Here is a 27533-nt window from a genome sequence, read left to right on the forward strand (position 1 = left end):
AAAATAGATATTAAAAATTAATTTAATTTTAAAAAGAAAGAAAACATGAAATCACAGCATTTTATACAGTGTAGGACTCAGAACAATACGATAACTAAACAAAAGCAATGGGTAAAATATAACCTCAGACAAAAGGCTTATTGACAAGAGGTCCTCTGCTGTCAGCTGTGAGGTGTGGAGGAGAGCAGATACAGGCATATACCAGTCCACTTGTGCCAAGCGTCATGGGGGAATAGAGCCATTATTCAATAAACTCCACCTCTTCCAGAGCCAGCAAATGACCCTCCTTCCATTCAGTCATTATCTTCCTTCAAAACCCTCCTTTTCTGGGAAACCTACAAAAAATTGACAAGGGTTAGGCCTCTGGTGTGTTTAGACCACTGCCTATCATGCTGGCCAATATTGTCTCATTGTTTCTTTCCCTGTGTCCATCTGTTGTCTCTTTTTTTATACTTAGATTATAAACTTGTTGGGACAGGGATCATCTTTTTGTTTTGTGTTTGTACAGTGCCTAGCACCATGGGGTGCTGGTCTATGTCTGGAGCCTCTGAGCACTATGGAAATACAAATACATTGTAATAATAATAGCATGGTTACAGACCCAATGTGAAAATGGAAGCACAGACAGGGGGTATGCCTGAGGGGATTCCCTAGGCATCAGTGGTTCAGGCCAGCATGATTCCCAGGACAACTCATGTAGTCTCCACTGCAACATCCCTCAGTTTACAGCATAAACTGCTAATGTGTGGCTTCTACCCACTGGGAGACAGCTGGGGAGAGTACGGAGCTGAGGGCCAAAGGCATCCGAGTGATTGCCATGAAGCTAGTATTGTGCTACCTTTGGGAGAGGGAAGGGGACATCCCACAGAAGGACTCGCTGTCTGTATGGATGCCCCAAGGTTGGTGGCTAATTCTATATGTTGGTAAAATACTGCAGAGATACAATGAGAGTTGATGGACACAAAAGAATGTGCCAACTCCTTTTGTCCCTGGATTAAAAACAGCACATAGACATAATCCAAAACCCTCTAAGGTCACTCACTGATTTCAATGGTCTTTGGATCATGCACTGAAAGAGGAAGGCAGCCTGTATATGCATGAATACACAGCATGGGGACAGCAGCTGCAGGGGAAAAGTTGGACAGACCTCCTGGCATTGTCATCACCGCCGGAGTTCCTTCCCACTGCTTTTAATGTGTAGCAAGACATTACTGAATGTGACCCATGCAGGCTGCTACCTGCACACAGACTTGCAAGCACTGAAAAGCAGCAGTGGAAGTTTAATCATACAGTATCACACAGAACAGCTTCAGCAGATGAGCTGGCAATACCCACAATGGGGCATCACGGACGTTTTGGAGAATAAAACAAGTTTCAGCAAAGTATTCCTCTTTAATATATATAGAAATAAAGAAATGGGAGCCCAAAGGCCCACTCTCCATCCCTGAAAAGACATGTAGCTGAATACAATAGCTGCTCAGCTAGGTAGAAACCGGGGATGGAACTAGACAAGGTGATTTTTGGTAAGACTCAAGTCACCTTGTTTTAGTCTTACAAGCAAAAGCAAAAATCTTTCCCTGTTTTGGGGTTTGCTTCTGAACTCATAGCCTATAGGAACACAGAGTATTTTGCACATTCCAAGTTTCACTTGCTTAATTATGATTCACTCCTTTCTGCCTTTGTCATAAATAGAAAGGGAAGGGTAAACCCCTTTAAAATCCCTCCTGGCCAGAGGAAATCTCCTCTCACCTGTAAAGGGTTAAGAAGCTAAAGGTAACCTCGCTGGCACCTGACCAAAATGACCAATGAGGAGACAAGATACTTTCAAAAGCTGGGAGGAGGGAGAGAAACAAAGGGTTTGTGTGTCTGTCTACATTTTGTCTTTGCCGGAGATAGACCAGGAATGAAGCCTTAGAACTTTTAGTAAGTAATCTAGCTAGGTATGTGTTAGATTATGATTTCTTTAAATGGCTGAGAAAAGAATTGTGCTGAATAGAATAACTATTTCTGTCTGTGTATCTTTTTTGTAACTTAAGGTTTTTGCCTAGAGGGGTTCTCTATGTTTTGAATCTAATTACCCTGTAAGGTATTTACCATCCTGATTTTACAGGGGGGATTTCTTATTTCTAATTACTTCTATTTTTATTAAAAGTCTTCTTGTAAGAAAACTGAATGCTTTTTCATTGTTCTCAGATCCAGGGGTTTGGGTCTGTGGTCACCTATGCAAATTGGTGAGGCTTTTTATCCAACATTTCCCAGGAAAGGGAGGGTGCAAGTGTTGGGAGGATTGTTCATTGTTCTTAAGATCCAAGGGTCTGGGTCTGTAGTCACCTAGGCAAATTGGTGAGGCTTTTTACCAAACCTTGTCCAGGAAGTGGGGTGCAAGGTTTTGGGAAGTATTTTGGGGGGAAAGACGTGTCCAAACAGCTCTTCCCCAGTAACCAGTATTTGTTTGGTGGTGGTAGCGGCCAATCCAAGGACAAAAGGGTGGAATATTTTGTACCTTGGGGAAGTTTTGACCTAAGCTGGTAAAGATAAGCTTAGGAGGTTTTTCATGCAGGTCCCCACATCTGTACCCTAGAGTTCAGAGTGGGGGAGGAACCTTGACATGGTGGCAGAGTGGTGGGATTAACCTGAAATCATTTTGAGATCCAGTTGAGATTTTTTTGAACTAGAAATACAGATTTAAAAAAAAAAAAGGAAGTCCAGAAGCAGCTGAAACTGAAAGCAGCTTGTTTTTCTCTGCTTTGTGGCCAAGCAGAGACAAAAGGGGATTATCTTTGTGAATTGCAGGTTTTCTTTGCCTGGAGGCAGGGTATTTAACTCCTGCAGGGAAATTCACAGTCTTCCAACCCAGAGTTTTTGTTTCCCTAAAAGTAAATAGAAGGAGGGGTGTTCTACCCATTTGCCTGGAGACAAAAGTGGCAGGGTTTTTTTTTTGGATTTTGATTTTTTACAAGGAGCACAAGTTTAAAAAGGAAACTTGTTTTTTCTTTGGGCTGGGTAAACAGGTTTCAAAGTAGTTGGAAGTTTTTGCTTTGATTTGGGCCCAGAGCAGAGACAAAGGAATTGTCTTTTTCTGTAGGCTGACAATCACTATCAGAGAATAGGTATTCTATTCCAGCACAGCAAAATTTTACAGCCAAGTTTTGTTTGTTTATTTCTAAACCTCGGGTGTAAAGTTAGTTAAAAACAGAGAGGTTAGGATGACAGAATCCACAGCACAACAAAAGATGGAATTAGCCAGATTTCAGGCTGAGGAAAAACAAAAGGAACATGAAAGACAGATAGAACTCATGCGGCTGGAAAAGGAGGTACAGGAGGCTGCCCACAGGAGGGAAATGGAGGCAAGGAAGCATGTGGAGGAGGAGAAGGAAAAAGAGAGGAAGCATGTGGAGGAGGAGAAGGAAAAAGAGAGGAAGCATGTGGAGGAGGAGAAGGAAAAAGAGAGGAAGCATGCACTGGAGATGGAGAAGGTAAAGGCTCAGCAGAATATACCAACAAACCCTAGCAATCCTTCTCCAGGTACCACTCCCCATCCCAGAAAGTTCCCCACCTACAAGGCAGGTGATGATACTGAGGCCTTCTTAGGAAACTTCGAAAGGGCCTGCCTTGGGTACAACATCTCTACTGACCAATACATGGTAGAGCTGAGGCCGCAGCTCAGTGGACCCTTAGCTGAGGTGGCAGCTGAAATGCCTAAAGAACACATGAACAAGTATGAACTGTTTAAATCCAAGGCGAGAGTCAGAATGGGGATAACACCCGAGCAGTCTCGTCGGAGGTTCAGAGCCCTAAGGTGGAAACCAGACGTGTCATTTACCCGACATGCCTACCACATTGTGAAACATTGGGATGCCTGGATATCCGGAGCAAGTGTTGAATCTCCAGTAAATTTGCCCTTCCTAATGCAAATGGAACAATTCTTAGAGGGTGTTCCTGAAGAAATAGAAAGGTACATCCTAGATGGGAAGCCCAAAACTGTAATCGAGGCAGGAGAGATTGGAGCCAGATGGGTGGAGGTGGCAGAGAAGAAAAAAACTGGTCGCAGTTGGAGCGGAGACCAGAAGGGACAACCCCAGGCCACACCCTATTACCGGGGGCCGCCCAAAGCCCCACCTACCTCCCAAAGAACCCTCCAGACCCCTTATCGTCCCACCACCCCGTTCTCCAGCAACCCTCCTCGCCCCAGTGACCCGTCAGCTGGACGATGTTTTAAATGTAACGAGCTGGGGCATGTAAAGGCCAACTGCCCCAAGAACCCCAACAGATTACAGTTCATTGCACCGGAATCGCACCAGAGGTCCACAGGCCCAGATACCTCCCAGATACCCTTGGAGCGGAGGGAAACTGTGAGTGTGGGCGGGAAGAAGGTCACCGCGTGGAGGGACACCGGAGCACAAGTGTCAGCTATCCATGCTTCCTTAGTGGACCCCAAGTTAATCAACCCAGAGATCCAAGTGACGATTCAACCCTTCAAGTCCAACTCTTTCGATTTGCCTACAGCCAAGTTGCCTGTCCAGTACAAGGGCTGGTCAGGAATGTGGACTTTTGCAGTCTATGATGATTATCCCATCCCCATGCTGTTGGGGGAAGACTTGGCCAATCATGTGAAGCAGGCCAAGAGGGTGGGAACGGTCACCCGCAGCCAGGCTAAACAAGCCGTGAGGCCTAGCTCTGTTCCGGAAACTTCTATCAGGACCCGGTCAGAGGTGATGGACCCGGACCCCAGGCCAATGTCTGCAACAGCAGTAGTGGATCCAGTCCCAGAGACCCAGATGGAACCAGTCCCAGAACCGGAACCAGCCGAACAACCAACACCAGACCCATTGTCAGCACTGAATCCAGTACTTGCAACCTCAACACCAGAGGGCCCCACCGAACCTGAACTGGCAGCAGCCGATAACCCGACACAAGAGGCTCAGCCGGAGCCTGAATCCCAACATAGTGCACCAGCGGAGAGCGGTTCACAGTCAACAGAAACAGCTCCATCCCCTATATCGCTTCCAGAGGGACCAAGCCTAGGTCCACAATCCAATGAGGAACTGATGTCTCCAGCATCGAGGGAACAGTTCCAGACCGAACAGGAAGCAGATGAAAGCCTCCAGAGAGCTTGGACGGCGGCACGGAGCAACCCACCGCCTCTCAGCTCTTCTAATCGATCCAGGTTTGTTGTAGAAAGAGGACTTTTATACAAGGAAACTCTTTCTGGTGGACACCAGGAAGACTGGCATCCTCAGAGACAGTTGGTAGTTCCAACTAAATACCGGGCCAAGCTCTTGAGCTTAGCCCATGACCACCCTAGTGGTCATGCTGGGGTGAACCGGACCAAAGACCGTTTGGGGGGGTCATTCCACTGGGAGGGAATGGGCAAGGATGTTTCTACCTATGTCCAGTCTTGTGAGGTGTGCCAAAGAGTGGGAAAGCCCCAAGACCAGGTCAAAGCCCCTCTCCAGCCACTCCCCATCATTGAAGTTCCATTTCAGCGAGTAGCTGTGGATATTCTGGGTCCTTTTCCGAAAAAGACACCCAGAGGAAAGCGGTACATACTGACTTTCATGGATTTTGCCACCCGATGGCCGGAAGCAGTAGCTCTAAGCAACACCAGGGCTAACAGTGTGTGCCAGGCACTAGCAGACATTTTTGCCAGGGTAGGTTGGCCCTCCGACATCCTCACAGATGCAGGGACTAATTTCCTGGCAGGAACTATGAAAAACCTTTGGGAAGCTCATGGGGTAAATCACTTGGTTGCCACTCCTTACCACCATCAAACAAATGGCATGGTGGAGAAGTTTAATGGAACTTTGGGGGCCATGATACGTAAATTCGTAAATGAGCACTCCAATGATTGGGACCTAGTGTTGCAGCAGTTGCTCTTTGCCTACAGAGCTGTACCACACCCCAGTTTAGGGTTTTCCCCATTTGAACTTGTATATGGCCGTGAGGTTAAGGGGCCATTGCAGTTGGTGAAGCAGCAATGGGAGGGATTTACACCTTCTCCAGGAACTAACATTCTGGACTTTGTAACCAACCTACAAAACACCCTCCGAACCTCTTTAGCCCTTGCTAAAGAAAACTTACAGGATGCTCAAAAAGAGCAAAAAGCCTGGTATGATAAACATGCCAGAGAGCGTTCCTTCAAAGTAGGGGACCAGGTCATGGTCTTAAAGGCGCTCCAGGCCCATAAAATGGAAGCATCGTGGGAAGGGCCATTCACGGTCCAGGAGCGCCTGGGAGCTGTTAATTATCTCATAGCATTCCCCACCTTCAACCGAAAGCCTAAGGTGTACCATATTAATTCTCTAAAGCCCTTTTATTCCAGAGAATTAAAGGTTTGTCAGTTTACAGCCCAGGGAGGAGACGACGCTGAGTGGCCTGAAGGTGTCTACTACGAAGGGAAATGTGCTGGTGGTGTGGAAGAGGTGAACCTCTCCATGACCCTTGGGCGTATGCAGCGACAGCAGATCCAGGAGCTGTGCACTAGCTACGCGCCAACGTTCTCAGCCACCCCAGGACTGACTGAACGGGCATACCACTCCATTGACACAGGTAATGCTCGCCCAATTAGAGTCCAACCTTACCGAGTGTCTCCTCAAGCTAAAACTGCTATAGAACGGGAGATCCAGGATATGTTACAGATGGGTGTAATCCGCCCTCTGAAAGTGCATGGGCATCTCCAGTGGTTCTAGTTCCCAAACCAGATGGGGAAATACGTTTTTGCGTGGACTACCGTAAGCTAAATGCTGTAACTCGCCCAGACAACTATCCAATGCCACGCACAGATGAACTATTAGAGAAACTGGGACGGGCCCAGTTCATCTCTACCTTGGACTTAACCAAGGGGTACTGGCAGGTACCGCTAGATGAATCTGCCAAGGAAAGGTCAGCCTTCACCACACATCTCGGGCTGTATGAATTTAATGTACTCCCTTTCGGGCTGCGAAATGCACCCGCCACCTTCCAAAGACTTGTAGATGGTCTCCTAGCGGGATTAGGAGAATATGCAGTCGCCTACCTTGACGATGTGGCCATATTTTCGGATTCCTGGGCAGACCACCTGGAACATCTACAAAAAGTCCTTGAGCGCATAAGGGAGGCAGGACTAACTGTTAAGGCTAAGAAGTGTCAAATAGGCCTAAACAAAGTGACTTACCTTGGACACCAGGTGGGTCAAGGAACTATCAGCCCCCTACAGGCCAAAGTGGATGCTATCCAAAAGTGGCCTGTCCCAAAGTCAAAGAAACAGGTTCAATCCTTTTTAGGCTTGGCCGGTTATTACAGACGATTTGTACCGCACTACAGCCAAATCGCCGCCCCACTGACAGACCTAACCAAAAAGAAACAGCCAAATGCTGTGCAGTGGACCGAAAAGTGTCAGAAGGCCTTTAACAAGCTTAAAGCGACACTCATGTCTGACCCTGTACTAAGGGCCCCAGACTTTGACAAACCGTTCCTAGTAACCACAGATGCGTCCGAGCGTGGTGTGGGAGCAGTTTTAATGCAGAAAGGACCTGATCAAGAATTCCACCCTGTAGTGTTTCTCAGCAAAAAACTGTCTGAGAGGGAAAGCAACTGGTCAATCACTGAAAAAGAATGTTACGCCATTGTCTACGCTCTGGAAAAGCTACGCCCATATGTTTGGGGACGGCGTTTCCACCTGCAAACCGACCATGCTGCACTGAAGTGGCTTCACACCGTCAAAGAAAATAACAAAAAACTTCTTCGGTGGAGTTTAGCTCTCCAAGATTTTGATTTCGACATCCAACACATCTCAGGAGCTTCTAACAAAGTGGCTGATGCACTCTCACGTGAAAGTTTCCCAGACTCAACTGGTTAAAATCGTCCTTGAGATGTGGAAAATATTGTTAGTCTTTATGTACTTGGTAGCATATTTAGAGATGCATGTGTCTTATTAACTCTGTTTTCCTAGAGCTCCAGGAAGAAATCCCAGCCAGTGTTTCACCCTAGCTGAGATTTGGGGGGCGTGTCATAAATAGAAAGGGAAGGGTAAACCCCTTTAAAATCCCTCCTGGCCAGAGGAAATCTCCTCTCACCTGTAAAGGGTTAAGAAGCTAAAGGTAACCTCGCTGGCACCTGACCAAAATGACCAATGAGGAGACAAGATACTTTCAAAAGCTGGGAGGAGGGAGAGAAACAAAGGGTTTGTGTGTCTGTCTACATTTTGTCTTTGCCGGAGATAGACCAGGAATGAAGCCTTAGAACTTTTAGTAAGTAATCTAGCTAGGTATGTGTTAGATTATGATTTCTTTAAATGGCTGAGAAAAGAATTGTGCTGAATAGAATAACTATTTCTGTCTGTGTATCTTTTTTGTAACTTAAGGTTTTTGCCTAGAGGGGTTCTCTATGTTTTGAATCTAATTACCCTGTAAGGTATTTACCATCCTGATTTTACAGGGGGGATTTCTTATTTCTAATTACTTCTATTTTTATTAAAAGTCTTCTTGTAAGAAAACTGAATGCTTTTTCATTGTTCTCAGATCCAGGGGTTTGGGTCTGTGGTCACCTATGCAAATTGGTGAGGCTTTTTATCCAACATTTCCCAGGAAAGGGAGGGTGCAAGTGTTGGGAGGATTGTTCATTGTTCTTAAGATCCAAGGGTCTGGGTCTGTAGTCACCTAGGCAAATTGGTGAGGCTTTTTACCAAACCTTGTCCAGGAAGTGGGGTGCAAGGTTTTGGGAAGTATTTTGGGGGGAAAGACGTGTCCAAACAGCTCTTCCCCAGTAACCAGTATTTGTTTGGTGGTGGTAGCGGCCAATCCAAGGACAAAAGGGTGGAATATTTTGTACCTTGGGGAAGTTTTGACCTAAGCTGGTAAAGATAAGCTTAGGAGGTTTTTCATGCAGGTCCCCACATCTGTACCCTAGAGTTCAGAGTGGGGGAGGAACCTTGACAGCCTTAAAATAATTATTTCCCTTCTTCTGGGACTAAAAGGACCATAAAACAAAAAACATGCAAACCCCATGGTTAATACTATAAAGCCTGCAGCCAGCCACCCCGGAGAAAGATGCATGAAGGCATGCCCTAACCAAGCATCACTACTGCAGAACTAATTGTAAAAGCATACACTAAATCAGCCTTAACACTGGAAAAATATAACTAGGACCAATTAGTTATGGGGCAACCTCAAATGACATGAATTTGGTTCAGATAATCATCCAAAGATGTGGATGCTTATCCAAACCTTTGGAACCTAAGGAGAAACTTACAGGGTCCTGTAGCCCTTCATCTCCCAACTTCACAGAAGTGAGTGTGAAAATTCATATCCTTTTTACAGTGTTATCTTCTTGAGAATGTGAGAGAGATGACCACTCATACCGACCACATTTTTCTTGAGGATACTTCCTTCTCTTCCTGCCTCTGGCTTTGCTTTCCCACTCTGCTCTTCCTGGCCCCATACTGTGGAAACACATCTATACACAATGAGAATAATCACTTCATTAAATTCAAACAGGAATTAATTCAGGGAAGTCCTATGGCCTGTGTCATGCAGGAGGACAGACCAAATTATCTTAGTGGTTCCTTCCAGCCTTATAATCTATGAAGAGCAGAAAGGGAACCACCCCTGGAGTGGACTTCAGCAGCTGTTTAACCATTCACAACAACACTACACAACAGTTAAGGACATGAAATAAAGCTGAATGCTCCATGCAGTTGGAAACACAGGGCAATTTAAGGAGACAATAGGTGATTATCCAAAGTTACGTGGATGCTGTGCCATCGGTTCATGACTGGCCACAAATACCTCTCAAGCCCTGGCCCATTAGCATTGGGGATTGTATGTGCACAGTTTGGGTTTTTTGCTTTTTCATTCATATTAAATGAGCTAAAAGTAATACATGGGGCCAGACATCAGACAAGGCCGTTGAAGAGTTGAAATTGTACCCTCTACAGATGGAGAGAGGACATTTCCATAAATGGCTATTCTTTTGAAAAGGCAGTGAATTAACCGTTCCAAAGGGATCTACAGACTGAAGTCTCAAATTAATACTGTAGGCTTTTGACACATTCAGTTACAATGTAACTTCTCAAAATCATCTCATAACGAAGGGGGAAAAGCACAAGACAGGTGGTAGTTAAGTAGGTAATGATTCACACCTCTGGAAAAAGAAAACTATTAGTACTCTATCCAAGCCTCCTGAGGGGGAAGATGGTCTTGTGGTGAAAGCACTAGGGTAGGACTCAGGAGAGCCTGGCATTGCTATGGACTCCCAGCATGACCATGGGAAACTCACTTAATCCATCTGTGCAATGGTGATAAACTTACTTTGTCTGTCATGTCTATTTATATTGTTTGCTGTTTGGGACGGTGTCACAAATCTATCCATGGCATTTGGCCCCCTTTAGGAACTACGTGGGGAGCCCACACACGCGAGTCCAATTACCTCCACCCCCGGTGCTGCAGGGTGTCTTTCGACCGGGCCCACCTCTTGGCAGCTTTTTCCCCACACAAGGCTTCAGCTGAAACAACAAAACAGCCCACCACCAGCAAACGAGGTTAAACAGAAAGGCAAAGAAAAAACGTGTAGGCAGCTCCCTCCAGACTATGGGTCTCTCTTACTGCAGAGGGACCTGGGGGTATCACTGTCCACTTCAGAGTTCACTGAGGCTCCAGTGCAAGTCACAGTCTCTTCCCCTGTCTAGCTCAGGGGATCTGCACCCTCCTTCTGCCAGGGCAGGGGCTCTGCAGATGGCCAGCCCTCTCTTCAGGGCTGGAGGCACTCAAAAGTCTGTTCCCGTCTCAGGGCTGCCCCCAACTGAGCAGAGTTCTCTCCTTTTAACTCCTCCTCCGGTCCTGCCATGATCTGCAGATGTGGAGGGGCAGGGTCACCCCAATCCAAAGCAGCTCCATGTCCCTTTCCGTACCAGTGGGGGGTTTATATACTCCAGCACAGGCAGGAACCATCTTTCAGTATGTATATTGCTTAGCACAATGGGATGCTAGGTGCCACCATAAGTCAAATGAGAGATAATAAATAGTAAGTTACTAGTCAGTAATGAGCATCATACAATGTACTTTGATTAAACAGTACTTATCTTAACTATGGGTTTGTTTGGATTTCATTCAACGGCAATAAGGCCCTAATCCTGTGAGGACTTAAGCACACACTTAACTTCAAGCATATTACTAGTCCCATTTAAGTCAAATGAGCTCACATGCTTAAAACTAAATATATGCATCAATCTCTTGGTGATCAGGGCCTAGAAAAGCACATCTTTGGGGGGACATTTTCAGCTCAGCTTGCCTTGAGTTATGCTTTAACATTTATCATCTACATTTTGTCCTGACATGTGAGAAGTATATTCTTGTTTCTGTGCCCTGGAATGTCTGTCTATAACTCCTGTTAGTTTCAATAAGGAAATAAAGACCATTGTGTTTTATAAGTAGAAAGGAGCTCAACCTTTACATCCAATGTCTTTGGTTTTGCAGCAAAAGAAAAAGGAATTTAACTTGGTGCTATTATGAAACTGCAAAAATAATTGGGAGTACTGTCTCAGACAAAACAGCACACAATTCATAGACTAGTCAGTGTCAAGATATTTCTTGTTTTATTAGTATTTTATCTTTTAATATTTGGCAGTGTTTAGAGAAAAACTGGAAATAATCCAGAAGCGAGATGTACTTTATTGTGTCTGCAGGAAATTGATGAATTAGTAGACCAAATAAAACGTTTTGTGAAATGAGCAAATTTCCATTCATCTTTGACACTCATTAACTTGGATGATCATTCTGATTTACACTGATAAGTTACTGGAGGGATGGATCCTAACAGGAAGTGCTACATTTTCCCCATAAAAATCAATTTGGAACCTTTGAACTATTGTACACCAAACTGAATATTTGTCTGTGTGTTTTTAAAAGGAAAACTTAAGCCAAACTTTTAGACATTTGTGTTTAAAATCTTGATGTACTTAAATTTCTATTAATAATAATAGGAGTTATATACATACACATTCCCAAAGAAACTACATCTACTGTATTTATACAACTATGATATCTCAACACTGGTTAAGAAATTTATTTGCAAGCATGTATTTAAAATTATCCAACTTCTCTTGTCTGTTTTACTTGGAACTCTATGTATGAGACCTTGATTTTCCTGTGTTTGTTTGTGACCCCGATAAAAATATTTTGAGAGGGAAAAAAAAAAGTCTCCTTGTTCTGCTACTGGGACATAAGTGCTCTGAATACACATCTGCTTTTCATACTCTACTGCTTGAAGGAGATATGGGCCTTATCTAAAACTGCACATCCAAACAATGGGATCCAAACAAATGTTCCCTCTGTTATGCGCTGCAGAGGAGAAAAGACACATTAGGCCCTATTTCAGCAGAGTACTTAAGCATGCTCTTAAATCCCATTGAAATCAATTTCCCATTGTGCTTCACAATTTCCACATTGTTCAATGCACTGTGCACACACATAGCAAATGATATTTACTGCTCAAAAGAGCTGACAATCTAAATACTGTAGATGAAACAGAGAGAGGGTGGGAGACAGGGGGTATTACTTTTACAGACAGGGATTACAGATTAAGGGCCAGATTCTCCAAGTAGTTTACAAATACCCAGCAGAGAGTTCCCAAGCTAGAGAAGAACTCCCTGCTGATATGTCTTGGCTCTGCTCCTCCACCCCATGTCCCTCCTAGTGTAGTGGTCAAGTGGGGCAGGGCGAATGCAATCCTCCCCTAATGTAGCATCTATTAAAGATGCTATAGCAGTGGCCCAACTTAATGCTGCCTAGGAGCAGCTCCAATCATCATTGGGGCCAACTCCAGCCCCAGAATCAGGGATCCAGAACCAGCTCCTTGAAGAACCTCCCCCTCCCTCTCTCATATCAGAGCTTTGCTCAGCACAGGTCAGAATCAGCCCCTAAGTGATATAACCCAGGTCACACAGTGAGTCTATGACAAAGCTGGCAAACTCACCCCAGATTTCCAGATTTGTAGTCCCAGTCCAATGCCCTGACCACAAGAACACCCTTCTTCTAAATAACCAGTGGTAGCAATGGTAGGAAATTCTTGGTAAAAAAGGCCTAAAGCCCAATTTTCAGAGGTGCTGAGTACCAGCAGCTCCCACTGAAATTAATTAACAACAGGAGTCATGAGGACTTGGATCTCTGAAATCAGGCACCTAACATACCAACGGCTAAAGAAAAGACAAGATCAGAGCTGAGACTTAGAACCAGTAGAGGAAGACATGAGATCCTAGACATGGACTAGGCCAGTACATTACACACTCTCCCCTGCAATACAACCTTGTCTCAAGCATCTAGATCCCCACAAGAGTTCAAGTCCTAATTTGTGGTGCCACTTTATAATGATCCCACCCTGGTTCTTCAGCAGAGCTTGAACCCAGGGACCACTTCACCAGAAACACAGGCCTCTACTTTGGGAGCTCAAGGAAAGCATCCTAAATTGAAGGTAGCAGGGCAATTTAGTTGCAGAGGCAAGCCTATAAGGGGAGACAAAAATCACACTTTAAATCAGTGTATGATACATACATATGCTTCATAAGCCCCATTGTGCTAGTGATGGCTGTTGAAAAGAAAACATGTTTTGCTTATCTTGTATGCTTTTCGCCCAACATGCACGTGACCTGCTCATTTTCTTTCAGGTTTGTGTCATGTACATGGTGGGACTAAGCAGTCTTTGGAAAGATGAAATTTATAAAATAAAAAGAACTAGTTTATGGAACTGGCATGGACAGGTAACATGACAGGGCTTCATTTTTCTGTCATTTTCTTGCTTGGCGTGGATACCTCACACCAGCGGAGTAGCTCTCACACCAGACAAGGTGGTGCAGTGGGTTAAAGAAACCTTTCATCTCTTCAGACTTAACTTGAAGTATTGCAAGTGGAAATACTGGTAGCATCCCTAATAGATGGTTACACCCATCAGGAAAAGCACCGCAAGGTTTGGCATCATTTATGAGCGGAACTTGCCAGAGACCCGAGTCAGAACAATAGGGGCGTTGTGGGTCAAACTTGAGTTGCCCCAGCAGAGCTGCAGAGGGAATTTTGTCAAACACCTGCCTGTATTGTACCAGGATCTAATCAGTGCCATTCATTTTTCGACATTAATGAGGGCCAAATTCACCTCAGACTTACCCAAACTAATAGAAAGGAAGAAAAAGTACAATTTGTCAAGGAGAAAAATGAAATACAATAGCACTAGTCTTCCGGGAAACAAAAAAGTCTGATTACAGCTTTTTGAAGCACTTGGAATCTTAGGAAAGGGTGTTTTCAGTCTCCATGGGATAGCTTTGGGGAGAAAGACCTAGGAGTGTTTGTGTATTGTACTAAACTTTTAATCTCTCCATTCATTACAGATGGAAATATTTTGTGATGTATTTTATTTGCTAATCTCCAAAGTTTCATTTGATAGAAGAAACACTGCAAATGAAGTAAAGCAAACAGATAACAAAAATTGTTCTTTCATCTATGTTATTTTTATATTTTAAAAAAGGAAGGGAAGAGCCAGCACACCAGTGAATTAATTGTTTTAATGAAATTCAAAAGATTATGCAGGAGAAATGGGAAAATTCCGTTTTCTTTGGGTTATTTTGAGAATAATAGTTATTCTGCTGCATATCTGCCAGTTCTTCTGCGGCACTGATTTTATGTTGGATAAGACAAAGAGCTTGTACTGCAGAAACATAGGAGCTACCAAACCAAAAAAGGAACAATGGTCCATCTAATTCAGCTTCTTTTCCCAATTCCTTATGTTTCAGAAAGTAAAATAACCCCATAATAAATATAACTGTGGAGCTGTTTGAAAAAATTGTGTTACAATGAAATTTCAACCACACAATGGAGGGGATGTTGGGGGAGAAGCAAAACTGTTCACGGACATTGTGCTCAGCCCAAGCAGTACCTACATGTTCAATTCTATGGCAAACTTGGCACTGGAGAACATTTCTTCCCAAGCCAAGCTGGTGATTTGAGACCACAGTCAGATAGGAATTGTAATGAATTCTAGCAAGTGTAAACACAGACTCCGTTCTTAATTATACGAGATCAGATTTTACAGCTCTACACATTAGGGTGAAATTCATCCCTGTGCAAAAGATCAGCGCAAGGCATGTGAATCACTCCAATCTTATTTTGAGGATGTGAGTTAGATTTCAGGTGGTCCTCATGCTGGTTTTCTAACTGGGGTGAATTTCACTCATTTAGTCTTACTTTATTGCAACTTTCTGACAGCCTGCATAGTCATTAAAGAATCTGTAGCACATTTCACAAGAGTCAGATGTATTAGCCCCAGTATCCTGGCTAATTTCCAAGTGGATCAGAATAGCCATCAGAAGATGGTAGAGGAAAATCATGGAAAATCTTCAAGACAGGAAGCCAGATCCTCAGGTGAGGTAAACCACCATCGCTCCATCAAATCAATGGAGCAATATTGATTTACACACGGTGAGGATATGATCCAGTGTTTCTCACTTTTCTATCAAAATTTCATTCTGATCAAAGTTTTCTGACCAGTTCTAGTAACTATCTCCTGCTTACTTAAAATTGCTCCTGTCATTCTGAATGGCTAAGATATTCTTTGCATCAAGTGAAATTCACCCCAATGAAAAGAGCTAGGCCAAGATCTAGGTACTGCATAAGTCTCACTTAAGATCTGAAAATGGAACCTGAGTGGCACAGAGACTATGTCCTGGTTCTCTGTACAGAAGTGAATTCCATCCTTCCTCTGCTGAAGTGTTTGCAATATTATAGTGCACTGTGAAAACAGCCACTGCACTTCATTGATAGCGGAAATTAGCTAGCTAGATGCACACACTGTATGAGAGAGAGAGAGAGAGAGACTGCTAGTTCAATATCTTATAAAGTGCTTTGGGAACCTACTGTATAAATGGTGCTACTTAAATATGAGTCAGACTCTTTAGTATTCATTGTTCATTCCAATGTGCATTACACCGCACTTATCTCTGTTGAATTTGATCTGCTATGATGCTCTTCACTTAACAAATTTCATCAGAGCCATATGAATTCCCAATAATCTCCCATGGCCTCAACTAATTTTACATCTTCAGCAAAATATGTCACTTTACTTCCTTTCCTCTAGAGGTCAAAGCTGGTTCCAGAGGTAAACTCAAACTCATTTCCTGCTCTCGGACCTGGTCATTCATTCTTAATCTTGCTGCCTATTAACCATCTTTTAATCCATGACAAGCCTACAGATGTCAGCTCGTGGTTATCATGTTTCCTTACTAGCCTTGTGAGAGACTTTATCCAAAGCCTTTTGAGAGTTAAAATAAAATATTTTCACAAGTTCTTAATTAGCCACTATTTGTTAAGTCTTTAAATTAATTTTACAAGTTGTAGAAGTTCAATTTACCCTTACAAAAGACTTGCTGCTTGGTCCATGTCATATTACCCTCATCTCCTGTAGGAGCATTATAATTCTGTATTTCATTGCTTTCCAACAGCAGTTATACCCAGGGCTAGGCAAGCCTTACACACCCAAGAACAGGGGAATAACAAAGGTGATATAAAATATACCTTTACCCTTCACCCCCCATTTCCTGACCCAAGTGTAGTGATGGAGTAAATGAGAATCAAGCCCAGGAGCTCAGTATACTGAGACTTTTTCTACATTAATATAAGCGGAGGCGGGGGGGAGAGACCCTGCTGCTAATGGTACCCTTATGATTCTTTCCAGCTTTCTATCCATGAATTCTTACATTCAGTTCTAATCTGACAAAGTTAAACAATTCAGAAAATATAAACTGAAGTTCAGAGGCCTCTGGCTTAATGTAAAACTGTCAGTTACAGATCATGACCTTAGCTTCACACGACTGCAAACAAAAAGGGGAGTGAGGGGAAATGGTGCTTTGACTGGCAAGTATAGCACATTATACTCTGCTGCAGTAATGCTAGTTCTTTTCCAATTCAATGCTAGATGTGCTGAGAGTTATTGTCAGATTTAATGTAATGATTCAAAAGGGCTAAATTCATACTTGGTGTAAACCCACTGAATTTGTCTCTTGGGACGTATTTATTATTATTATTATTACTATTAATTATTATTATTGTACAGTGCCCAACACATGCTAAGTGCCTCACAATAAAAGTCAGACACTATACTTGCAGCCTAATCTCAGGTATGATGCAACGATGTTTGTACAGCGTCTAGCATCATGGGGCTCTGGCATGGTAGGAGGTATGGAAGAGCTACTACAATATAAATATTAAATCACAATAAGGTTGAAGAACATGAATACAGGAATAAGATGACTCATTAATTCAAAGACTAGTGTACACGATGGTGAAGTAAATGTGCAAAATTATAAAGGAAAATCTAAAATCCTAATTCTCCTTCTCAACTGATTTCTGCAGGAGAAGTCGACTTGGCCAACATTTTTCAATTAAAAAGGGCCTTTTTGAAAACCAAAAACTTTTGGGGGGAATGGTTTTTGGGTTTTTTTTCAAAACTTTCCAGTTTTTCACTGAAACTAAACATTTTAAAATTTTGAATGGTCTCCCCCTTCCTCCTCCAACTCCCATTTTTCCTTTCTTCCTTTTTGAGACTGAAGACAATAGAATGATGGAGGTTTAGGAATCTCTTCATTTTTCCCATTTTTCCTTTTGCCCCTCCGTAAATAATGAAACTAACTGGGCCTCTGGACCTTCCCCAAAGTTCGAGAATTCTTGAAATGTTACACAGTAGCAAGAGGAAAGGCGCAGAGGGGGAAACCTAGACCTTGTTCGTTTTATTGCATGCAGTTACCCAAAATAATGGGGAGAATAAGAGAATAAAAAAAACTGAAAAAAAAAGTCATAAAGAATTTCTAACACAACAAACTGTTGTTGTTTTCTGAACCCTGGGAAATGGAAATAACTTCAAAATATTCTGTGAAATTGGTTTTCCATTATTTGGTTATCTCCAGGTAGAAGTGGTATGAGTCATCTCCTGGGACTAAATAGGTTGATTCCTAGGCCCAAGCCTGCAGAATATATGCTTTATTATTGTTGTTATTAATTTGTATTGTGTTAATCCCTAGGACCCCATTGTGCAGGTGCCATAGAAACACAGAATGAAAAAGGTGGTCCCCGCTGCAAAGAGCTTATGATCTAAATAAACATACATGAATAAATAAAATAATAATACATGTCCATTAACACCTACTGGAGTGCGAGTTCTTTGCATCCAAGAATGAGAGGAGATTGGGGCCAAATTCATCCCTGGCGTAACTTCATTGGTACAAATCCACTGAGTTTAATAGAGTTATGCCAGGTATGACTTTGGTGCTTTTTGATTAACTTATTTTTAATCTGTACTTTTAGTTATCACATAAAGTGTGGGTGTGTCTCACAGTACATCTAGCAGTGACCTGGAAAGAACAGGCATCGCTCTAATAGAGTCAAATTTGCCCATTTGCTAGTTGAAGCACCATTTTTCCTTCCCCTCCCCCCAGTAGTTTGAAACTAAGGTCATGATATCATAACTGACACTTTAGATAAAAATTCTAACTTACTTTTTTAAATAGGAAGTTTCAAAGCGAGTAAGAAAAAAAATCTGCAAAGAGATTAAAAACCTCCTAACCTGATAGTGGTTAATTGGCCCATATTTATTGGATCAATAAACCCGTGGTTTGTGTCAAGCAAAGAAATATCATGCATGAAATTCATGGCTGTGCAAAGATATATGTGCCACTTAAGTCATCTAAACAGTGGTACTTAAGTGGTGCGTAGGCCAAGAATTGGTCCTTGGCATATGGGCAAATTTCACCCATAAAGAATAGACAGTTCCCATTTCCTTGTGGACATTTTTCCAGAACCTGGTGGTGGGGATAAAGGGATTCTAATGTTTTTCCCATAATGATAAAAAATTACATTAAAAGCACACCATATGTATGTCATTTTGGGGAGGACTAGGTCAATATAAGTTTGCCTTTATACAGGCAGTACATTAGCCATCATTACATCAATTTTATTAAGCCTTACCAATTTTCTGTCTGTTCTGGGGGACCGATTTTTCCTGTGTAGATATGCAATCTCCGAATAAGCTCATTTGAAATTAAAATCAGAAAAGCATTCCATTCCTTCAGTAAGCAATGAATATATGATTCAGAATGTCAGACTTTATATGTGGTACGGAAAAGTCTAGCTCCCAATCTGATGCAGGGAGCCTGTATTTAGAGAGCAACAAAGACATGCAAACTGAAGAGCAGCTAATGCCATCGATCTACATGTACAATTCCCATGGGTGTCATCTGGCGTTGTGGGGGTGTATTCAGGGCAGTGTATGGCTTTAACACAGGGCATAGGAAAACATAAAAAGAAAAGGAGTACTTGTGGCACCTTAGAGACTAACCAATTTATTTGAGCATAAGCTTTCGTGAGCTACAGCTCACTTCATCGGATGCATACTGTGGAAAATACAGAAGATGCTTTTATACATACAAACCATGAAAAAATGGGGTTTACCACTACAAAAGGTTTTCTCTCCCCTCACCCCACTCTCCTGCTGGTAACAGCTTATCTAAAGTGATCACTCTCCTTACAATGTGTATGATAATCAAGGTGGGCCATTTCCAGCACAAATCCAGGTTTTCTCCCCTCCCCCCCTTTTTTTTTTCCACACACACAAACCCACTCTCCTGTTGGTAATAGCTTATCTAAAGTGATCACTCTCCTTACAATGTGTATGATAATCAAGGTGGGCCATAAACCTGGAAATCCTGGGCCATTTTTTCATGGTTTGTATGTATAAAAGCATCTTCTGTACTTTCCACAGTATGCATCCGATGAAGTGAGCTGTAGCTCACGAAAGCTTATGCTCAAATAAATTGGTTAGTCTCTAAGGTGCCACAAGTACTCCTTTTCTTTTTGCGAATACAGACTAACACGGCTGTTACTCTGAAACCTGTCATTAGGAAAACATAGTGTCCCAGAAATATAAAACACATCTTCAGGGCCTGTAGACACAATAGGTCAAACACATTTTAGGTCTAATTCCTCTGACTTCAGTGTGGTTACACCAGAGATGAATTTGATCCAATGTAATCCAAAATAATCGTCATAAATCTTAAAGGTAAAGTCAGAGCTTTATTCACTTTAAGACTGAAAGCCAATGGTTTCCAAACACCCCAACAGAATTGATCTTTGCTGATTTGCAAGCCAGAGGAATCATTTTAATTGGACTTAGTTAATTTTCTGAAATGACAACTGGTCCTTTCTCAACTGCTCATTTCTTCTAAATGGTAGAACATTTGGAAAAATTACTTTAACTGATGATGCAAAGAGAGGCCTAAATGGAATAAGAATATCATTAATTACAACCCCTTCAGAAAACACTGTTTGCCAGCTGCTTAGCACTTAGAAAAAACACACTTGTCTTCACTCTGGATTAACATTTAAGGTTCTTATACACACTAATCTTAACTGTGGACAAGAAAATGCTCTTACGCTGCTAACGTTTTTGTCAGATAATTTCCTATCTCCAACCCTGTGGATTAAATCTTCTGTACTTGCGATTACAGAGCTGTGTACAGCTCTACACAGCTAGGCTCATGCATGTTTGCCTTTGCCATCTCTCTCTGTCAGGACAGACATCTGGATTGATCATTTATGTTATCTCACTATCTCATACCCTTCTGTGAGGTCCAAAATGTAATCCCTTTTTCTAAATAAGGGCCATAGCCCAATGGGCTTTGGATCAGGCCCTAAATTTTCTGCCAACACCATCAATGCTCTCCATGGAATGTTGTCTTCTGATCTTTATGAGAATCCTCCAAGTTCTAACTTTAACCCTTTGCAGCTTTGAAATGAGTGACTAGAAGCTAGTCTTGGTTCCTGCCCGATGTGAAGCTATAGTTTTGTAAAGAAGGAAAAGCTTCCAAGCAACACATAACAATTTGCAGGAATACAAGGCATATTCATAGTAGAAAATATTATTTACCCCAATAGTCAAAGAGCAGGCCTGGATTCTTCAACTGGATATGTCAATTAGCAACATTCTCTTGCTTCTCAGCCAAGCTGTGAAAGACAGATAGACAGAGGGAGGGAGGGAGGGAGAAAGCATGCACAAGTGAACATTAAGTATGAAGTGTAACTTCAGCTTGATGATGTGCCTCTGGCTCTGGGTATCAAGATTTGTCCCTTGTCATCATGTCTGAATACAAGAGTTTTTAGTTTATAGGTAAAATTTTCAGAAGCACCTAAGCATTTAGGTGCTTAAGTCTCATTTTCAAAATAGCAGGCATTTAAGACCTTAAGTCTCACTGAAACTCAATAAAAAGGAGTACTTGTGGCACCTTAGAGACTAACCAATTTATCTGAGCATAAGCTTTCGTGAGCTACAGCTCACTTCATCGGATGCATACTGTGGAAAGTATACAAGATCTTTTTATACACACAAAGCATGAAAAAATGGGTGTTTGTAATGGTAAACACCCTTTTTTCATGCTTTGTATGTATAAAAAGATCTTCTATACTTTCCACAGTATGCATCCAATGAAGTGAGCTGTAGCTCACGAAAACTTATGCTCAAATAAATTGGTTAGTCTCTAAGGTGCCACAAGTACTCCTTTTCTTTTTGCGAATACAGACTAACACGGCTGTTACTCTGAAACCTGAAACTCAATGAAACTTAAGCTCTAAGGGCCTGCTACTTTTGAAAATGGAACTTCAGCACTTTCCCCTCTCTGTATTTGCTCATTTACTCTATTCCTCTTTGCCAGTTTTATGCAGGTCTACATATGTTTTGTAAAAAATGCAAAGATAAAGTTTCCTTTGCAATTACAAATTAAAAAGAAAAAATTGTTTAGAAGTTGTTGCCCAATTTGAGACCTTTGCTCCCATAAATTCCAAAAGGAGCAAGTTCAGCTTGAAAGTCCAATAAGCGCTCTTAAGAACTGACACTTTAACAGGTCTTTGAATGGAATCTTCAAAAAACTAAAGGGAGATTAAATAATTGGAAGAGACTTTTTACATAATTAGCTCTTTCAAAAGGGCATGGTAATAATAACTTAATTCTATCAATGATTTTAGCACAGACATTCTGTTTTTAATTAGGAGAGGGGGAATCCTCTGGTATTCCAAAACCCATGTTCCTCTTACATCATAGTGACTGTTTCCAAACTTGATTATACTATAAAAGGTTTCAATAATTCAATAGCTCCTCTGGAGAAAGTAATTACTAGTTCCACTAACATTACAACCCATACTGGAGCCCAGTTCTGTCCTTGAGTGACTTCCTACAGCTCCCATTAACATCTTTGGGAGAAATACGCCTGAATTCAAGGTAATAATTTAACTCTATGCTATAGGAAAAGGAGTGGAAAGACTAAGCCCCAGAGATCGAGACTCTCCCCTATATGGGAAAAAATCTGCAAAGGGGGCAGGAGAATCCATGGGCCAAATTGTGCTCTCAGCTATGCAGATACAAATCTACAGTCACTTCACTGGAGTTCTTCCAGATTTATACCAAGGCCAGTGACAACAGAAACTGGCCTCTTTGATTGAAAATTGTGCAGTTTCTTTTGCAGAAAGGAGGCAGGGTTTGCCTCTGCACAGTGAATGGGGAAGAAGTTTGGCCCCATTAAACAGTTGATGCACACAGACCTTGGAACACCAGTGGAGGCCCAGTGTCTCTGCAAAGCTGTTCAGGGGCAACTTGATGCCCCTGAACAGCAAAATGGAGGGAATCAGTTTACTTAAAAAACAAAACAAAACAAAAAGAAACCCTCCCAGGAATCCCTGTAGCACTGAGAGCTAATGGTGCTGCATGGAGCAGATCCGACCACAGTCTGCAGAGCCCTGACTCCACGATGTACAGTACCAGTCAAGGGGCTACAGCCCTTATCACAGAGGCAGTATTCTCTTTACTTGTCTTCCATGCCTAGTAGTTTCCACAGCACTAGATCACCTCTGCTCATATCCTAGCAGTAGGGGAGAACGTGACCAAGAATGGCCAGGCACCTGCTGCTCCAGTGGAATAGCCTCAGGAGATTGCTTTTTTCTGAGGAGTCTTTGTGCCATTTTGCAAAGAATGGAGGATTTATGATCTGGGAACCAGCTGATATTCTCCAGAATAGGTAGTACTGATGTGATCTCTCTTTATCACCTTTCTTAACATCCGGGGGGATTATAAGAGATTTAGCAGGAAGGAGGAAGCTTTTAATTTTGACTTTCTCATTCTTTTAGGAACTCACTTGTTTTGGTTTTTTTAACCCAACCTGATCAATCAAATGATTTAACTTCTAATCTTATTTCTTTTTCTCTTTATTGTGAGGAAGGAGTAACAAAAGTTCAACATTTAATAGGATTTAGTGCCAGCAAGTGTTGCAGCCCTTAAACTTCAGACAAAAATCAGTGTGGCTGTCAGCAAAGGAGTTGGCAAATAATCAGTCTTTTCTGCCCAGGGCGAGGATAGGGAAACTGGAGAATATTCTGCCACCAGCAGTGTCATCCTAGTCCAGATGCTGCTTTACCTGCTCGGAAAGTATCTGTTGCTGTGAACCACACTGCCTGTCAACAGACACAGCAATCACATCATTTAGAACTATGTCACTGTAAAACATTCACACATTAGGACCAAATGGATCGCAATTTGTTGCGCAAGAAAATGAACAGCTGAGGAAATCCTAGACAACCAAACCAGGAGAGTGACTGCTAGCGGAGGGGTTTACAAAGCCCACCGCCATGCCAAGGCCATTCCAGTGAGGGGTTCCAACTGTTGGGTGAAATCATGCCACTGTCTCATTTTTGCTGAACATGAATCCCAGGAGCTGTGGAATCTAAAAGGTCACCTTCTGCAGGAAGAACAACAGTTTGCCAGATGCACAGATTTTCTTAGCCAGTGTTAAGATGAATTGCTCCCCCTGGTGGTAAATCATTATGACATAACTATCAGAATAAAACCTTTGACATAGCTGCATTAGCTATCTCAGGGGTGGGCAAACTATGGCCCGGGGACCACATCCAGCCCTTCAGACATTCTAATCCATCCCTCGAGCTCCAGCCAGGGAGCGGGGTCTGGGGCTTGCCCCGCTCCGTGCGTGCCATGGCTGGGAACCGCAGCCAATGGGAGCTGCAGGGGCAGTGCCTGCAGACGGGGCATCATGCAGACCCATCTGGCTGCGCCTCCACATAGGAGCCAGAGGGGGGACATGCCACTGCTTCCGTGAGCTGCTGGAGGTAAGCGCCGCTGGGAGGCTGCACCCCTGCCCACCTCCTGCGCCCCGACCCCCATCCCACCCTCTGAACCCCTCGGTCCCAGCCTAGCGCTCCCTCCCCAGCCTACACCCCCAGCTTGAGCCCTCACCCCCACACACACACCCCAACCCCCTGTCCCAGCCCGGAGCCCCCTCCTGCACTCTGAACTCCTCATTTCTGGCCCCACCCCAGAGCCTGCACTCCCAGCCAGAGCCCTCACCCCCTCCCACATCCCAACCCCCAATTTCCTGAGCATTCATGGCCCGCCATACAATTTCCATCCCCAGATGTGGCCCTTGGGCCAAAAAGTTTGCCCATCCCTGAGCTATCTGCTTAACAGAAAATTACTCCAGTCAAGAACCAAACTACTCTGTTCCTCTAGCTGCTACACACACAAGTGGATAAGTATCCTTAGCTGATATGACACCAAGAAGACAGGACTAAGTAATATGATTGTGTCTTGGCTATCTACACTTAACCCTTTTTCTTTGACTGATATCAGGCCCTGTTCATAAGCTGCTTGACAGTCATAGATACCAAGAGATAATTGATCCAATTCAGAGGTAATGAAAATGCTGCCGTAAATTGACTGGCTCCATACCACCAGGGAAAAATGGCTAGCCTGAAATAGGAAAGGTACTGAACAGGAGGCTATATGAAGGTATAAGAAAAAAAATAGGGGGGACCTACTTTTTTAAAAAACAAAAAAATGTTCTGCTTTCCCTGGTGCCCCTTTGGTATATCAGTTACACCAATTTACCCATGTGTGACATATGCCACTGTTCAGGTCAGGACTGAATTTGGTCCAATTTGTTTAGGTGCCATTACTTCAGAAAATGCCCCAATCTTGGTCCCCTAATGCCAATATTCTTGGAAGAGAAATAGCACAAAAGGAACATTTGAACACAAACAAGCCGAGGGAAGCAACCTAGAAAGACAAGAATCCCTTTAGTATGGTTGCTGAATTACAGTAACAAACCCAAAGGACATTGTTATTTATGAGGCATAGTCTCATTTCACTGGAATGATGGACTGCACTAAAACCGTCTAACGACTGGAAAGTCCTTTGGGTGGTGAAAGTCAAGTCAACTAGTGGAGAATGCTAGCATGGTCATCAAAGACGACAATCTGTAGAAAGACTAAACCTGCAGAAAAGGAAACTTCCCCAAGCAATTTAATCTTGATGGACACAGAATGGCTAAAGACGAACAAAACAGGAATACAAAACCATTTTAGGAGGGCAAATCATTTTAAACAGCTCTAGCATTCCATGGCAGTAAAGAACTTTAGTAGGGAATTACCTAAAGGTGACCAAGAATCTGTTGAAACCAGAGCTGACTGGGGGATGGCAATTCCATATTGGGGTTTCAACATTTATTTTTATTTGCATTGAAATGAAAACAAAACCTTTCAAATACTTGCCCCAAAACAGAATAGTGTATGTGCCACACGCTATCGCATGGGATGTGGGAGACCCAAGTTCAAGTCCCTGATCTGCCTGATTCAGAGCATAGTTTTTCCTTCCAGATCACTCTGAGGGCTTGTCTACGTAAAGTCTACCTGCACTTTTTGGGGGTGTGATTTCTAAAGCATACTAATGGGATGCGTATGAGTTGGGTCACGTAGACCCTACTGGTGCGCTTTAATGTACTGCTGTTTTAGAGCATTATGTTAAAGTGCCCTTGGGAACCTTTAATGTACACCAGCAATGAAGGCGCAACATGTTAGCGTGCTTTAGAAATCACACCTCCATAGCACGCATTACCCCACTGCATAGACAAGTCCTGAATCAGGCAGAGAAGGAACATGTATCTCAGTCTCCCACCTTTCAGGCCAGTATCCGTACCACCTAATCTCTCCCTCTGTCTCTCAAAACATCTCCATCGAAAGGTTCTGACAAGCTCTAGTGGAAACTACTAAGTGTCATATGGAAAAGACAAACCTGATCAGCATCACTGCAGTCTCTTGTATATCCTTCCCTATGCTCTGCTGTTTCTTTCACTCCTTTGGATTTTCAAATGTTAAGTCCTTTAGTAACAATTTCCTGTTTTCATTTTTTTCCTCAAACAACATGAAGGGTTAGATGGCAATAAAAGCACATAGGGATTTAGCTGCATAATCCCAGAACATATGATTTACAAAGCAAAATCCCTAGGACTTTGCTAAAATATACCTTTTAAGAGTCTGAATTTCCGCACAAAAAGCAAGGAAATTCAAAGTTACAGCTGGAAATCCAACTCCCTGTTACATCTAGATTTCACCATATACATGTCAATATAGTGTTTGAAGGGCCCCTTATCCTTGAACATCCCTTAGCTACAACAAAAGGGAAGGACTATCAGTGGATGATCAGCACTCATTTTGCATTTAAAAAGAGAATTTTCTTAGAAAGTTTAAGTCAAATCCCAGTGTGACTTGAAACTTACCAGTAAATGTATGAAAGCTTGTCCCAGGAAAATTTGTTCTCATACATTAAGGAGCAAACTACCAATCTCACTGTTTTGTATCTTTTTTTTTTTAAGAAAAGTTATTTGATAAATTCAAAGTAACTCACAGAGTGTCTTTTTAAAGAGAATCAGCTGGAACATTTCTGGGGCTATACCAGGGGAGATAAATTAGAAAATTAATATTGTGGGGACTGCCCTTGTGCTCCTAGGGTGAAACTCACAGCTGTGCAGAGGACCCACAGAAAATTTAAGTGCCATTTAAGTTCTATGTAAGCACTCAGAGGCTGCAAAATACAGAGTAACTTTACTGGTGCATTGGTCTGGTATAAGCCCGCTGCATGAGGGTGAGTTTTACCCTGGCTGTATAAGGGTTTGGATGTATGAATGCAAATTTCCAGGAACTTAAGATAACTTCTTTGTTTAGTTTAGATGGGTGAAACTCCATTGAGTGAACAAGACTATGCCTATTTACAACCAAATAAAATTAGGACTTTAGCAGATAAACACAAACTAATCCCTTTTGGGTATTTAAAAAAATATAGTAGACAAGATAGTAACCTTTAAAATTGTCTCCTTCATAGGCACATTACATTTCTTCACAATATTCAGTAAAGATTTTTATGATATCATTACTCATCATAATTATACTATTAAATATATTCACACTCATTATGGTAATAGGTGCTGATTAGGGAAACATGACTGTAAGAATAAAGCAAGGGGCGTTCACATACACACACCAAAACACTGCATTACCGATTATTATGGCCCAAACATTGCTGCCCTTGCTCATTCAACAAGTCCCCAACATTGTGGGACACACACAAAAACAAAAGACAATCTTCAGTTGAGATTACATCTTCAGCGCTTAGACTTCAACAAAACACCACTTCACTAT

The 27533-nt window shown here is 42.5% G+C and overlaps 1 long non-coding RNA gene across 1 annotated transcript; it reads right to left on the minus strand.

Moving 5' to 3' along the window:
• Positions 1 to 306: 306 nt before the first annotated feature.
• On the minus strand, positions 307 to 10619 carry LOC141994421 (uncharacterized). Its single transcript, XR_012641124.1, has 3 exons — positions 10405 to 10619; positions 9229 to 9432; positions 307 to 335 (listed from the first exon to the last, which is right to left on the minus strand). It is a non-coding gene; the product is annotated as an uncharacterized LOC141994421 (long non-coding RNA).
• Between the last annotated feature and the right edge of the window lie 16914 nt (positions 10620 to 27533).

Source organism: Natator depressus, chromosome 10 (assembly GCF_965152275.1).
Source record: "Natator depressus isolate rNatDep1 chromosome 10, rNatDep2.hap1, whole genome shotgun sequence".
NCBI lineage: Eukaryota > Metazoa > Chordata > Testudines > Cheloniidae > Natator > Natator depressus.